The sequence below is a fragment of the Scyliorhinus torazame genome, chromosome 10, assembly GCF_047496885.1.
Source record: "Scyliorhinus torazame isolate Kashiwa2021f chromosome 10, sScyTor2.1, whole genome shotgun sequence".
In the NCBI taxonomy this organism is placed as follows: Eukaryota; Metazoa; Chordata; class Chondrichthyes; order Carcharhiniformes; family Scyliorhinidae; genus Scyliorhinus; species Scyliorhinus torazame.
This window is the reverse complement of record NC_092716.1, coordinates 133090634-133104051: the sequence shown is the minus strand read 5'-3', so window position 1 is coordinate 133104051 and position 13418 is coordinate 133090634. Positions and strand designations below refer to the sequence as shown.

The window sequence follows — 13418 nt, the reverse complement described above, 5'->3', positions numbered from 1 at the left end:
CACCGGAGGCGTTGGCATGGCTGGGGACAATGGTGGATTCCAACAACTGAAGAAAATTAAGTTTGCTCAGAGGAGGGATTTCACATGAGATGGAGGATGTTTATATGTGTTCAAAGATTTGTCTGTTGCCGGTGAGTAAATGGGAGCGGGGTGGAAATCAGGGGGGGGACGGGGTGGGGATTTTTGTGCTTTTTTGGCGGGAGGGTTAAATTAGTCATGGTTTTAAAAAAGGGATAAAAATGACAAACAGTTTGTACTTTGGCTGTGTTTTCAGGATGGTTGTGAGATTTTTTTTTGTGTTTGGAATAAAATATTTTTGAAAAAAAAGGAAAAGTAAGGTATCCCAAAACCCAGCCCTAAGGAACTCCACAACAAACATTCTTCCAGCCCGACTTGGGCTGACAGGTGGCAGGTAACATTTGCGCCACACAAGTGCCAGGCAATGACCATCTCTAGGAAGAGAGAATTTAACCATCTCCCCTTGACATTCAATGACATTATCATCAACATCCTGGGGATTACCAGTGCCCAGAAACATAAGAGCAAGGGCAGCAGTGTGTACCATCCACAAGATGCACTTCAGGAACTCGCCAAGGCTCCTTCCAACTCACGACCACTACTATCTAGAAGGACAAGAGCAGCAGATATCTGGGAACACCACCACCTGGAGGTTCCCCTCCAAGTCACTCACCATCTTGGGTATATGCTCACAAAAACTCTTATCCGTGAGCAACGCAGTGTCCAATCTCCACGGGGTGGGGGGTGGAATTATATCGCCATTCCTTCACTTGTCATTTGGTCAAAATCCTGGCTCACAGTCAGACAAACATCTGGGTGAGGTTGATGAGAAATCTGCAGAATCTGCTTTAGTGGCAACTGGTTTTGGAGTGCGGTGTTTCTGACCATAATTCACCTACTTATATATATCACATACTTACCATGAATATCAGAGTATAAAATAGATATTGTAAATGGTTTTATCTTTACAAATTTTGATGTATCTACAAAGGTATAGTTGGGGTGAAGGAGTAATCTGATTGAACTCATTCTGCTGTTTGTACTGTAATCTTCCCAAACTTTTTTGAGTGTATTATCGTTCATTTCTCTTGTTTAATAAACATTTTATTCTTTTGCTCACAGTTCATCAGTAGACTCCTGTGACTCTGTTCAGTAACTGTGCTCCAGGGTTTCTAAACAAAATAAACAGTTGGATCACTCAAACCAGCTTTCACTCTGGGAACTGACTTGTCCAATAGTATCAGGTGTGGGCGTTGCTGGCTCAACCAGAATTTATAGCCCGTCCCGAATTGTCCTCAAGAAGATGGTGGTGAGCTGCCGTTGAAATTCTGTAGTCCCTGTGGTGTAGGTACACCCACAGTGCTGTTAGGGTGGGAGTTCCAAGATTTTGATCCACTACTTTGATAGCGGGAGTAGATTCAGTGATGGTAATCCAATTGCATGTCAAGGGGAGATTAGATTCTCTCTTGTTGGTGATGGTCATTGCCTGCCACTTGTGTGCTGTGAATGTTACTTGCCACTTGTTAGCTGATCCTGAAAATTTGGACATGGACTGCTTCCGTGCAAACTTTAGCTAATTACATTGGTATGTAGAGGAGTTGGCGAAGGTCGACTGGAATGATAGATTGAAGAGTAAAACAGCAAAGATGTAATGGCAAAGTCTTAAAGAAATATTTAATAATTCTTAATAAATATACATTCCATTGAGAATAAAAAATCCATGGGCAAAGTGATTCCTCCCTGGCGAACTGAAGTGGTTAAAGATAGTGTTAGATTAAAAGTAGAGATTTATAATGTTCCCAAGAGGAGTCACAAACTGGAAAATTGGGGGAGTTGTAGAAATCATGATGAAGAAACTGATAAAGAGAGAGAAACAGAATATGGGAATATGAGAGTAAACTGGCAGGAGCTATAAAAGTAGATTGTAAGATATCCACACAGTGTAGCATAAAACCTGAGACCGGAGACATTCTAATGGGGATTAAGAAAATAGCAGAGTGGTTAAGGAAATATTTGGTGTCTGTCTTCACAATAGAAGCATCCAGAGATACTGGGGAACCAGCCGATTGTGAATGAGAAATTTAAAATAATTAATATTGCAAAGAAAAAGTACTGGAGAAATTAATGGGTTTAAAAGCCAACAAATCCCCAGGATCCACATCCCAGTGGACTCCAAAATTCCCTGGATCCATGGCGGGTTGGAAGGTAGAAAATGTGGGAACTGTCAGTCAAGAAAGGAAGGGAAAGAGAGAACCACAGTACAACAGGTCTGACTATAGTGAGAGGGAATATCGTGGGAGTTTATTGTTAACAAAGTGGTAATAAGGCACATAGAAAATCATAAAATGATATGGAAGATCAATGTGGTTTTCTGAAATGGAAACTAGGTTTGATATTCTAAGATTAAATATAATATACAACTAGGAGCACCTTCTCCTGACATTAATGCTACCTGTCTCCTATGGGATTGACCCTCTCCACCTCCCTTATAGTGTATAACCCATTGCATTTCTCTCTCTCTTCAGCCCAGAAGAGTCACATAGACATGAAACATGAACTCTGTTTCTCCAGAGATGCTGCCAAACCTACTGCGATTTTCCAGCATTTTCTGTGTTTGTTTTGATAGTCTCAAGCAGGCTTGATGAAGGGGAACCAGTGAATGTTCAATATTTGGATTTCTAAAACCATCCGATGTAGCGGCTGCTTATGTGGCTCATAAGGATTTGGTCATTTATTCGCAAGGACTAAGGATTGCTTAAAGGACAGAAAATGAGAGAAGGAATAACTGGGCTATTTTCAGATTGTAGTGGAGGGCTTTAATGGTTCATCTGGCCAGTGTCATGATATTCAAACACACACATCATGATAGACACACCAACAGACAAATCAGAACACACAACACCACAACCAATGACAGAAAGATATAAAAGCACAGACACGACCCCCGGTGGTCAGTATTAGCTGCAGAGGAGAACCAGGACACATTGGTTACCAAACACACTTAGGGAGACAGCACGTGCAGAGTATCCAGAACGAACTGTATTATAAGAGTTATAATAAAATAGAGTTGTACCACATACAACTGTGTTGGCTCATCTGTGCACCAGAGCACCCAACACCACATGGTACAGGAGTGGATCGATACCTGCCGGCATACCTCAGTGTACACAGACAACCAGCAGTGCCCAGGCATGATGTACGAGCTCCCGGTTCCGCAGCCGCTCCAGTGCTACGGCGATCTCCGCGAAAACTGGCGGCGATTCCGGCAAATGTTCGAATTGTTCCTGGTGGCAGCTGAACTCCAAGACCTGGATGATAGCGAAAAAATTGAATTTCTCCTCACCATCGCCGGTGCAAGGGCAAGAGAAATATTCACAAGGTTCAGGTTCTTCAGGAGGCAGCAAAGGTACGATTACCAGGCAGTCCTGGACAAATTCTCCAAGTACTGTGAAGAAAACGCAATCCAATCGGCAAATAAAGGTAAGAAAAGCTGCAGTACTCACCTCGTGGCTGGGATCCCGGAGCCCGAATTCCCAGAAGCCAAAATCCCGGGCCTGAGAGAAGGCTGGGTCGAGGTCGGCGGCCATCTTGCTAAAGGTATAACGCTAGCACAGTTGCGCGAGCAGTGCGCAGAACCGGAAGTTTCGTTTGCGCATGCGCGAGATGCTGCGCATGCGCAGTCAAGAAAACGGCCATCGGTAAAGGAACAGCGATCTGAGCATGCGCAGTCGCTTCCTACGTGCTACATACCGAGCGTCAGGATGTCAGAGGCCCCAGACTGCACCAATTTAAAGGGGAAATGTCCCAAATCCAATTTAAAAGGGAAACGTCCCAAATCAAAAAAACAAAAATCTGTTAAAGCTGTAAAACAACCTTCCCTCACCTGGAATGACAGCACAGTGCCGCAAATTGACCCAGGAGATGAATTTGACCTCCGAAGAACCCTCCGACAAGCAGTTACCTACGCACAAGCCGATGATTCCGACCTTGAATACTTCGATGACGATCTTTACAGTGTTTCCGGACCTCGCGAGCCCAATGATAGCTCCGTGGTCCTATATGACTATGACTCGGACGAACCTTTCGTGTTGCACATTGGCGGCCCCCACATTGAATCCGACGCAGATGCGGATTCATTTTTCGGATTTGAGGATCTTCAATCCAGCAGATATGACGTTCCAACTTATCAGTACCGGATGATGCTGCAGCCTGACATTAACAGACAGGGAGCGGTGCAAGCACACGGAGAGTGCCCTGCTGCCACACAGAGCGTGGTCCACGTCCCGCTCAACGTTCCCGACTCTATGAAAGAAGACATGCAAGACTCCAGAGTGCAGTCCTCGCATGAACCAGAAGTGACTCCAGTGTCACAAGCTTCCACAGCAAGCTCGTGGACAGACTCCACAATTGCAGAAATGCAAGACTCCAGAGCGCAGTCCTTGCACGGACAAGAAGTGACTCCAGTGTCACAAGCCTCCACAGAGAGCTCGTGGACAGCCTCCACGATAGAGGCAACGCAAGACTCCAGAGCGCAGTCCTTGCACGAACAAGAAGTGACTCCAGTGTCACAAGCCTCCACAGAGAGCTCGTGGACAGCCTCCACGATAGAAGCAACGCAAGACTCCAGAGCGCAGTCCTTGCACGAACAAGAAGTGACTCCAGTGTCACAAGCCTCCACAGAGAGCTCGTGGACAGCCTCCACGATAGAAGCAACGCAAGACTCCAGAGCGCAGTCCTTGCACGAACAAGAAGTGACTCCAGTGTCACAAGCCTCCACAGAGAGCTCGTGGACGGACTCCACGATGGAAGGAACGCAAGACTCCAGAGCGCAGTCCTTGCAGGAACAAGACCATGAGGGTCTAGCAACCTCTCCTGACCAACCAGCGGCAGACGATGCAAGTCTGCCATGCTCACGTGAACAGCAAGAAGGCTATAACAGCCTACCATGCTCCACTACACAGCAGCATGAACATGACGGTCTCTCATGCTACAATGAAGGGCACAGCGCTGAAGACTGTTCAAGCCCAACTGAAGACAAGCCAAAGGAATCGCCTCGTCCAAGCCCGAAGAAAAAAGGTTTATGCGCTGACCTTCAGGATCATTATAGCCGAACAGAGATTAATAATGCTGCACGGCCACAGAAGGATGCTGAGGATTTGCTAACGAAATTAATTGAATGTTTAACTTGCAAGGAGCAGACTGAGAATTGCCAGTGTTTTAGTACGGATCGAAAAAATGGACAAGACATTGATCCTCAGGTAATGGAAATAACACAACCTGAATCATATCTACAGCAGGGACAAATGTCTCCCTTCAACACAACACCGCAAAATCCCAACTTCGGAGACCAGCAGTTAGTCAGTAATGACTCTTCAAACCTTGAGGGGAACATTAATTGCATTGAACCTATACACGCTCCACTGATTATTGAGCAGAACATTGGAGCAAGAATCCTGAGGACACCGACATCGAGTAGCCAGATAACGAATTTAAAACCCACAGCAGTTTCAAGTGAACCAAGTGTGCTTTCCACTAATGGTGAAGATGCAGATAAGGTCGACCCGATTATCCATTGTACCACACTAACCCCAGTGATTAAGCAGTTATGTATGGGGAGTATAATGTGGGCAATTGAGAACAGTAAAAGAGAGACTGTGACCATGCCAGTCCCAGCAAAATCAGACCCAGAGACCATGAAGGCATGTATATTAGACAAAGATACATATGAGGCACCTGAGAAGAAAAGTGAAACGGAATGTTCTTTGGAAAATAGTACAATGTCGATAGAAACATTGGATCCTATATTCGAGACCATACCTATGGGAGAATTTGGGGGTAATAAACAAGGTTCTGCAATGTCTGGGGGAAGATTTAAAATTCCAAAGAAGAAAAGCCCAAATGAAGGACAACGGCAAGACAATGACAGTCCACCGACATGGTGTGCACCACCAGATGAAAACTCTGACAATTTACCCAACCCTAGTGAACAGCAAGCTGCTAATGAGGATCTATCCACGGGATGTGAGACGAGTGACGACAGCATCCCACTTCCCATGCAAAAGGTGCAAGGTGACAGACCTCGCCTAGTGCGTACCGAGGCACTCGACGATCACGGTGGGACCACTGACGACTGCGGTGGCAGCGCACCGCTTCCACCCTCGATGGCTCGACCCTCTCCACTGGTTGGTGCATTCCTGCATGTTCCGACTCCAGAAGTGCAGCTTCAGGGAATCTCGGCTGCCTCCAGTGAACCTGTTGGGACTCCGGACGGGGGGCATCGACGGAAGGCAGACCGGACTCCAGATGGGGAGCAGCCAAGCGCCGACTCTGATTCGCGCACGCCAGACCTTGCTCCGGACGGGCGGTGTCGCGGCCTCGGTGATGGCACGCTCAGGGTGACGGCGGATGCCACGGCGACAGGGAATGGATCGCGTGGCAGTCCCACTGGGTCGGCAGTGGCAACCAGCACCGGCGGTCCAAGATGGACACACCAATTCGCGCCATCGCCAGACGTTGATGCGAGCAACAATTCTCTCTCCAAGGCGACATGCTTCGACGTTTCTCTGCGGAGTCGCCCTTCCGGCACAGCAGGTGGCCGGAACCAGCGTACACGGTCTCGGCCAACTTCCACATCTGGCACAGTCATCGCCTTGCATGATATTAGTGATGGTGCTACTTCGATGGCAACGACCCATCGGCTACAAGATGCCGTCCACCACAAACATAAAAAGAAAAAGACTCCACCTTGTTCCTGGCATGCAGGGCGGATGGATTGGTGCGTAGGCGCAATCAGCGAGCTTTGCGCCGCCTTCCACGCTCGCAACTGAACCGTACGCACACGCCGGATCCTCCACTGGTTCCCAAGGATGACTTCGTGGAGATGCCACGGATCATGCCCCTTCCATCGCCACCAGAACCAAACCACAGCCAAGGCACCACTAACAAAGATGTTGAATGTTATATTTGCACGAATGAAAAAAACAAGCACTGCACGAAGTACAACAAATGGTAAAGTAGAGACTTCGGCAACAGCATCACCTCCAACAGTCCAAGGTGAACCAGTGTGACCCCAAATCTCCACAGCTGAACCGGCTTGAGGACCAGCCCATTCTTGAGGCGGTCACCCATTAGACTGGACTTATAACGCTGTTCATACGTTCAAAAAGTCAAACACTTCTGTATTATAACCTGTTGTTGTTTATTGTTCCAGATATCGTCTGACCAGACCAATGTTCAAGTTTTTTTTTTTTTTCTCTCGCATCCAAGTTTTGTTATGGTACAACCTTGTTAGTGTGACGCACCCGACATCGCCCCATGTAAATAGTTACGTCATATACACACGCTGTACACAACACACACACACTCTTCGATGCACTCACGACACAATTATATTTATAACCACGTAGGCACATATCTTTGTAAAAAGGGGGGATGTCATGATATTCAAACACACACATCATGATAGACACACCAACAGACAAATCAGAACACACAACACCACAACCAATGACAGAAAGATATAAAAGCACAGACACGACCCCCGGTGGTCAGTATTAGCTGCAGAGGAGAACCAGGACACATTGGTTACCAAACACACTCAGGGAGACAGCACGTGCAGAGTATCCAGAACAAACTGTATTATAAGAGTTATAATAAAATAGAGTTGTACCACATACAACTGTGTTGGCTCATCTGTGCACCAGAGCACCCAACACCACAGCCAGTATCATAGAAAGCCTATAGTGCAGAAGGTGGCCATTCGGTCCATCGAGTCTGCACCAACTTTCCGAAAGAGCGCCCAACTCAGGCCCACTCCCCCTTGACCCCCTCCCGCCTTCCCTCAATTCCCCCTTCCGCCCACCTGCCCTTGATCATTCTCCCTCCCTCCAGCTCTGTCCCCTGAATTCACTCGCCATCGACCTGTCCCCCTTGATCTTTCTCCCAACCCCGATCTCACGCCCTTGATCTCTGTCGCCCCGATCTCTCTCCCACCCTTGATCTCTCCCCTCCACCTGGAGGTTCTCCTCCAAGCCACTCACCACCCCGACTTGGAAATATATCGGCCTTTCCTTCACTGTCATTGGGTCAAAATCCTGGAACTCCCTCCGTAACAGCACTGTGGGTGTACTGCAGCGGTTCAAGAAGGAGGTCATCACCACCTTCTCAAGGGTAATTAAGGATGGGCAAAAAATGCTGGTCGAGACAACAATACTCTTACCATGTGCAGGAATAAATAAATGTAGCCCCTTGCCTGATTGGATGACCGGGGTTGAAATGGAATCTGCCCCAGCCTCTCTCCTTCAATCTCTTTAACCAATTTGATTGCCTGCACCCTCTCCCTCCCTTAACAATCCTGTGTACCTGATCCAGTCTCCACTTCTTCCACTGTTCAGCCAGTCTCGCAGTCGTGACTGCTCTTGGTAACTTACAGCTCGCTGCTGTTTCTCCAGACGATTTCAAAGGGGAGTTGTTCATCAATCAGCTGTTCTCAGTCCTAGTCACTCATACCATCGTGTGGGATTTTGGTTACTCTCTCGCCATCATTTCGTCGATCCCTCTTCTCTCCCTTAATCCCTCTATCTGAACCCTTCCTCGCTCTTTGCGAATGCACCTTTTCCACTCTCACTCTCCCCTTCTATCATCCTCCCCATCTATTTATCTGTTTCTCTAAACTCTCACTTTATCGGTTCCTTTTCCACTCTCTCTCCCACACTTTCAATCAGGATCTCTCTCTCTCTCACTATAAAACTTTCTCAGACATACATTCTCTGCCTCCCCTCTGCTTCACTCTCTAGCTTTCACATTCCCCCATTTCTCTGTGCCACTCAGTCTTTACCCACTCTTACTATCCCTCGCTGTCCCATTTCCCCCCTCGCTCTCTGTATCTCTAGTTCTTTCTCTCTCTCTTTCTTCTCTCACACTCTCCCTCCGACATTCTGCATTCTGAGCTACAAGCTTTCTGGCTGGTTTCCAAGCAACCACAACAACAAAAAACAGCCTCTGCTCCACAAGGAACACCCGTAAAATCAAAATATAACCCGCATTCTGAGCAGAGACCGTGTTATATAAACCACAGCCAGAGCAGAGGCAGAGATATATAAATCATACCCAGAGCAGAGATAGTGATATATAAAAGCCGCACCCAGAGCTGACAGTGATATATAAGCCGCAGCCAGAGCACAGGCAGAGATATACAAAGCACACACAGAGCAGAGGCAGAGATATATAAGCCACACCCCCAGCTGAGGCCGTGATATATAAACCACACCCAGAGCAGTGACATCATATATAAGCCGCACCCAGAGCAGAGGCAGTGATCTATAATGCACACCCAGAGCAGTGACATCATATATAAGCCGCACCCAGAGCAGAGACAGTGATATATAATGCACACCCAGAGCAGAGACAGTGATATATAATGCACACCCAGAGCAGAGACAGTGATATATAAGCCACACCCAGAGCAGAGACTGTGCTATAGAAGCCGCACCCAGAGCAGAGACAGAGATATATGAATCACACCGAGAGCAGAGACAGTGATATATAAACCACAGCCAGAGCAGAGGCAGAGATATATAAATCATACCCAGAGCAGAGATAGTGATATATAAAAGCCGCACCCAGAGCTGACAGTGATATATAAGCCGCAGCCAGAGCAGAGACAGTGATATGTAAGCCGCACCCAGAGCAGAGACAGTGATATATAAGCCGCACCCAGAGCAGAGACTGTGCTATAGAAGCCGCACCCAGAGCAGAGACAGAGATATATGAATCACACCGAGAGCAGAGACAGTAATATATAAGCCACACCCAGAGCAGAGACAGTGATAAATAAGCCGCACCCAGAGCAGAGACAGAGATATATAAACCACACACAGAGCAGAGACAGTGATATATAAACCACACACAGAGCAGAGACAGTGATATATAAACCACTCCCAGAGCAGAGACAGTGATATATAAGCCACACCCATAGCAGAGACAGTGATATATAAGCCGCACTCAGAGAAGACACAGTGATATATAAACCACACCCAGAGCAGAGACAGTGATATATAAACCACACCCAGAGCAGAGACAGAGATATATAAACCACACACAGAGCAGAGACAGTGATATATAAACCACACACAGAGCAGAGACAGTGATATATAAACCACTCCCAGAGCAGAGACAGTGATATATAAGCCACACCCATAGCAGAGACAGTGATATATAAGCCGCACTCAGAGAAGACACAGTGATATATAAACCACACCCAGAGCAGAGACAGTGATATATAAACCACACCGAGTAGCGTTATCTAAACCACACCCTGAGTACAGTGACATATAAACCATATAGTATTGTATAAACCACAACGAGAACAGCGTGTTATATAAAGCACACCCCGAGTCCAGTGTGTAATATAAACCACACCGAGTACAGTGTGTTATATAAACCACACCCCGAGTGCAGTGTTATAGAAACTACACCCTGAATACAGTGATATATAAACCACACTGAGTACAGTGATATATAAACCACACCGGGTACAGTGATATATAAACCACACTGAGTACAGTGATATATAAACCACACCGGGTACAGTGATATATAAACCACGCTGAGTACAGTGATATATAAACCACACTGGGTACAGTGATATATAAACCACACTGAGTACAGTGATATATAAACCACACCACGTGCATTGATATATAAACCACACTGAGTACAGTGATATATAAACCACATTGGGTACAGTGATATATAAACCACACTGAGTACAGTGATATATAAACCAGACTGAGTGCAGTGATATATAAACCACACTGAGTACAGTGATATATAAACCACACTGAGTACAGTGATATATAAACCTCACTGAGTACAGTGATATATAAACCACACTGAGTACAGTGATATATAAACCAGACTGAGTGCAGTGATATATAAACCACACTGAGTACAGTGATATATAAACCAGACTGAGTGCAGTGATATATAAACCACACTGAGTACAGTGATATATAAACCACACTGAGTACAGTGATATATAAACCACACTGAGTACAGTGATATATAAACCAGACTGAGTACAGTGATATATAAACCACACCGAGTACAGTGATATATAAACCACACTGAGTACAGTGATATATAAACCACACTGAGTACAGTGATATATAAACCACACTGAGTACAGTGATATATAAACCACACTGAGTACAGTGATATATAAACCACACAGAGTACAGTGATATATAAACCACACCCTGAATACAGTGATATATAAACCACACTGAGTACAGTGATATATAAACCACACTGAGTACAGTGATATATAAACCACACTGAGTACAGTGATATATAAACCACACTGAGTACAGTGATATATAAACCACACTGAGTACAGTGATATATAAACCACACTGAGAACAGTGATATATAAACCAGACTGAGTACAGTGATATATAAACCACACTGAGTACAGTGATATATAAACCACACTGAGCACAGTGATATATAAACCACACTGTGTACAGTGATATATAAACCACACTGAGTACAGTGATATATAAACCACACTGAGAACAGTGATATATAAACCAGACTGAGTACAGTGATATATAAACCACACTGAGTACAGTGATATATAAACCACACTGAGCACAGTGATATATAAACCACACTGAGTACAGTGATATATAAACCACACAGAGTACAGTGATATATAAACCACACTGAGCACAGTGATATATAAACCACACTGAGTACAGTGATATATAAACCACACTGAGCACAGTGATATATAAACCACACTGAGTGCAGTGATATATAAACCACACTGAGTACAGTGATATATAAACCACACTGAGTACAGTGATATATAAACCACACTGAGTACAGTGATATATAAACCACACAGAGTACAGTGATATATAAACCACACTGAGCACAGTGATATATAAACCACACTGAGCACAGTGATATATAAACCACACTGAGCACAGTGATATATAAACCACACTGAGTACAGTGATATATAAACCACACTGAGTACAGTGATATATAAACCACACTGAGTACAGTGATATATAAACCACACAGAGTACAGTGATATATAAACCACACCCTGAATACAGTGATATATAAACCACACTGAGTACAGTGATATATAAACCACACTGAGTACAGTGATATATAAACCACACTGAGTACAGTGATATATAAACCACACTGAGTACAGTGATATATAAACCACACTGAGTACAGTGATATATAAACCACACTGAGAACAGTGATATATAAACCAGACTGAGTGCAGTGATATATAAACCACACTGAGTACAGTGATATATAAACCACACTGAGTACAGTGATATATAAACCACACTGAGTGCAGTGATATATAAACCACACTGAGTACAGTGATATATAAACCACACTGAGTACAGTGATATATAAACCACACTGAGTACAGTGATATATAAACCAGACTGAGTACAGTGATATATAAACCAGACTGAGTACAGTGATATATAAACCACACTGAGTGCAGTGATATATAAACCACACTGAGTACAGTGATATATAAACCACACTGAGTACAGTGATATATAAACCACACTGAGTACAGTGATATATAAACCACACTGAGTACAGTGATATATAAACCAGACTGAGTACAGTGATATATAAACCACACCGAGTACAGTGATATATAAACCAGACTGAGTACAGTGATATATAAACCAGACTGAGTGCAGTGATATATAAACCACACTGAGTACAGTGATATATAAACCACACTGAGAACAGTGATATATAAACCACACTGAGTACAGTGATATATAAACCACACTGAGAACAGTGATATATAAACCAGACTGAGTGCAGTGATATATAAACCACACTGAGTACAGTGATATATAAACCACACTGAGAACAGTGATATATAAACCACACTGAGTACAGTGATATATAAACCACACTGAGAACAGTGATATATAAACCACACTGAGAACAGTGATATATAAACCACACCGAGTACAGTGATATATAAACCACACTGAGTACAGTGATATATAAACCAGACTGAGTGCAGTGATATATAAACCAGACTGAGTACAGTGATATATAAACCACACTGAGTACAGGGATATATAAACCACACCGAGTACAGTGATATATAAACCACACTGAGTGCAGTGATATATAAACCACACTGAGTACAGTGATATATAAACCAGACTGAGTGCAGTGATATATAAACCAGACTGAGTACAGTGATATATAAACCACACTGAGTACAGTGATATATAAACCACACCGAGTACAGTGATATATAAACCACACTGAGTACAGTGATATATAAACCACACTGAGTACAGTGATATATAAACCACACCGAGTAC

The 13418-nt window shown here is 44.5% G+C and overlaps 1 protein-coding gene across 1 annotated transcript in view; it reads right to left on the bottom strand.

The window, feature by feature from the left end:
- Positions 1 to 8878, bottom strand: part of agbl2 (AGBL carboxypeptidase 2) — a 310115-nt gene extending 301237 nt beyond the window's left edge. Inside the window, exon 1 of the mRNA XM_072518765.1 lies at positions 8380 to 8878. The gene's annotated coding sequence lies outside the window, so the exon portion shown is untranslated. The remainder of the gene's footprint in view (positions 1 to 8379) is intronic.
- Between the last annotated feature and the right edge of the window lie 4540 nt (positions 8879 to 13418).